Below are 3,956 nucleotides of genomic sequence, written 5' to 3'. Positions count from 1 at the left end.
ATATATATATATATATATATATATATAATTATTACAAATTAAAAGGGTAAAGGATTATCAATTTATTAATTAATAAATCAATTAACAATACTATCTGTGGGATTCTCAGCTTTTTTAGCTGCTATTTCTGAACTTCGGTATATGGTGAAGCAAATATTTGCTGATCCCTTAATTATATTTATAAATATATATATATATATATACATATATGAATACATATATCTGTGTTTCAATATGTTTCCATTACTCATACCCTCTACCCCTGTCTTCTTTGCCCTTATTCCACCACACCTGTATGTAGGTGCATTATAACTCTTCATTTACGTTTGGCTTCACACTGGCAAGAAAACCAAATCCCTGGTATCTCCTTGTAACAACGTTTGTTTGAGTTGTTTTCTTAGATTTTTTTTCAAGACTGATTTTGTGTATGATAGACAACTAGGAAGCTTTTCTTAACTGTTGCACAAAGATCGATTGTTTTCCCGCCTATCCTTCAAGAAGGGTGTTACAATATTTAATTACTCTTCCTATTTTGCGGGTTTGTTTTTAATATATACCAGCTGAAATTCTTGGCATCGCCCGTGTTGAAAATTCAGGGAATAAATGGTAATATTGCAAAGCAATTTATTTAACTTATAGTAAATCTTCTTTGAATCATCTCATGATGTTAAGACAAGGATACTTTTACTTTCCGTCTATGAAATCCACTTGCCCAAGGTGCCGTGCAGAGGGACCGAACCCAAGACTGCATTATTAGGAAGCTAACTTCTTAACCACAGTAGTTCCAGCCCTATTCTAAAGTGAGAGTCAATCCTCACAATACAATCCCACTCTTTAGACTTGGAGGTCTGACTCCAATGGTTCATTAAGCTAAGTTGCTGTGGTGATCAGTAACTTGTAGTGGCCTTCTTCAGTATGAATTGCCTTTCAGGGTTAGAGAGCTCCACCTACACTGGAGTTGCTCGAAGGGTATCAAATCGGGCACTGGATTGCTTGAGGGACTCCATTTCTTGATTTGCTGTCAAGGTTGACTCCCCTATCCTTTTTCTTTTGCAAGATACTCCACAAAGCAGTGAGCATTTGTGGTTGGAGTTTCTTCCATAACATAGTAGTTAGCCCATAGCTGAGACCCTGACAGGTGATACTACTCTGGGTCAGAATGGACCTGGGAACAGCTGTGACTAAGAGGTGCTTTCACACTCCTCAAAATCCAGGATTCCCAAATTAGGGCCCTACTGCTGAATCTGGTATTGTACTACTAAATGTACAGTTCGGAGTTCAAATCAACTTCAAGTATGTTGTCTATTTTGATAGCACACTTCTTTCTGCACATCTCAGTTCACATGCCTGTCATGGGTAAATAAGAATTTGCGATAATTCTTGTGATGAATTGCAGATTTAGTCTGTTTTTGGAAAGTTCTTTATGCAAATTTTGTTATATCTTGGGAGGGTCATTATGCCAATAAGATGCATGCACAAGTTCTATTTCATTTCATAAATATATCCCCATAAATATAAATGTAGAATCTGAAAACTAGGAGACAAATAGACCTGGTGTAGCCTGGTCATGTCATTGATGAGGTTGTGAATATCGATAAAAACACTGTGATGAACCATGCTGATTGATTAATTGACTGACCAAATGATTAATCAAACACTCAATTGGTTAATTGATTAAATGGTTTACTAGTTGACTAACAATAAAAAAAAAGAACTGGAAAAGAACCTCTGTGTGTGGCATATTTCTTATTGGGCATAATGACTCTCCCTAAATACAACAAAATAGATTTATTCCTCATCTGCTTAATATCAATAGATAGGATAAAGTTAAAGATACTTCCTAAGTCATGTATTCTCATAGGGCTGGTTTCTGTGGCGTATATATTCCCTCTCTGGACAGGACGCTTGTCTGTCACAGGATTACTCATTTTTGCCAGCTGATTGGACTGGAGCAACATGTAATGAAATATTTTCCTCGTGAACACTATATGCCGCCTGGTCCAGGAATCAAAACCACAATCTTAGGATCTTGAGTCCAACACCCTAACCACTAAGCCACATGCCTCCACATGTAATATCAATAGAATTTATTTTAGTATCGGCTGTTAAAATCCTCCAAGGATTAGGCTACATTTACGTATAATTTTACATAATACCTAAACCCTCTAAAGAACAGGCCAGACTTTAATCCTTTTATATTTCTGGTGAAATAAACTGTCTTTGTTTCAAATTAATTTTGAAAAGAACGAAGAATTTTAGTAAAGTAACTTTTTCAAGATTAAACTACTGTATGGAACATAAATAAACGCAAAAATGTTATGGGAGGTTTTAATTTAGATCATTTTTAGCAGGAAGTTTGTATCATAGGACCAATGGGGATCTCAAGTGGGTTGGTATCAGAAGGGTTAAACAGCTACTGCTATGATGAGTTAGCTAGTAATTTTAATTATTTTTCTATGAATAGGACTGGTGCATAAAATGTAGACAGTGTTATCAAACTGAGTCATCTAGTAGCATTAAAGGAAACTGCTCTCTGAACTTTTGACTTGTTTCAGCTTTGAATTTGTTGTGTAAGGTGTCACTGCTACAACTTTCATTATCATAAGATTGCTTGTATGTATGGTATACTAACTATATTGGAACTCTCCGTATTTTTTTTATACTGAGAAATGGTAACTTTTAAATTTAGCAGTTTAAATCTATTTAACAGATTTGCAGACCCTTCTCTTTAACCAGCACTTGCCAGTTTGACGAAGCTGTATACATAATTGCTCTACCTGCTAGAAACAACCACCAAATCTCTCTCAAATGACATCTCTTGTTTTAAATAAAAAAAAAAAAAAGACATGTCAGGGATTGGATATGCTGAGTCTGAAATAAGATTTCATTATTAGAATACCTTGTCAAGATTTATGTTGTGAATAACCCTTAAGTTTGATAAAAGAAGGTGAAATCTTGCTTTTTCCTATTTTTATTATTTTTTTTTGATGTGTTTTGAATGAATCTGACTATGAAAACTGTTGGAAATGCTTCAGTCTTTATGTAAACCATTCCTTGCTGGTGACATACATATGCAGAACATAAGTTTTTTTTAAGGGATGTAAGGGAGTGGTTTTAAGAGACCAGAATATTTAGTCAAAATATCTATACCAATAGATGGCAAAGTATTTGTCTTCAATTGCAGACAAGAAAAATGTACTTTGCCACTTCTTCATTTGGGCAGCTGAGCTATATACATACCCACTGCACTGATTGCCACCAGTCCATTACCCATCAGGATTTAGTAGGAAGACAAGGGAGAGAGTTTTAGCCAGCCCTTGTGATTCACTGTTAGTGGTGGGGTACCTGAAGAATGAGTGATTTGTGATTTCCAGTGGTTCTCAACCAGGGTCCAATATGACCATTGGGAATCCATGAGATTAAAAAAAAATCTATGCACAACTAATTGCTTATACTAATACAATACACAGAATATATCAATGGTTTTTTTTTTATACGTTTCCTAATAGTATTCAATTATATAAATATAATAGGTCTTTTTAACCATTGGATGCCTGTGGGGGACCAGTAAGGAAACTAGGAATCACAGGAGTGTAAAGGTAAAAAATGGTTTAGAAATTTATTCAAAATATCAAAAATTGGAGAAACATGAATTTCATCTACAAAGTGAGATGGGTATAATATTTCAGAAATGGATAAACTGTGGTTTCTTTTCTTAAAATAATTATTTTCATGTGTATTATTATATTGGACTGGGGGTAGGTGATATCTTTTACCTTTTACTCATTTGTCATCAGACTGTGGCCATTCTGAGACAGCACGTTTAAGAATTATTCTTAGTCGAATGTATCAATCCCAGTACTTTTTTTTAAAGCTTAGTGCTTAATCTATTGACCTTTCTTGCCAAACCACTACGTTAAGGGGACGTAAACACACCAACACCGATTGTCAAGCAG

This window comes from Octopus bimaculoides, chromosome 4 (genome assembly GCF_001194135.2).
Source record: "Octopus bimaculoides isolate UCB-OBI-ISO-001 chromosome 4, ASM119413v2, whole genome shotgun sequence".
NCBI lineage: Eukaryota > Metazoa > Mollusca > Cephalopoda > Octopoda > Octopodidae > Octopus > Octopus bimaculoides.
The sequence above is the reverse complement of the archived record's forward strand: the minus strand, read 5'-3'. Positions refer to the sequence as shown.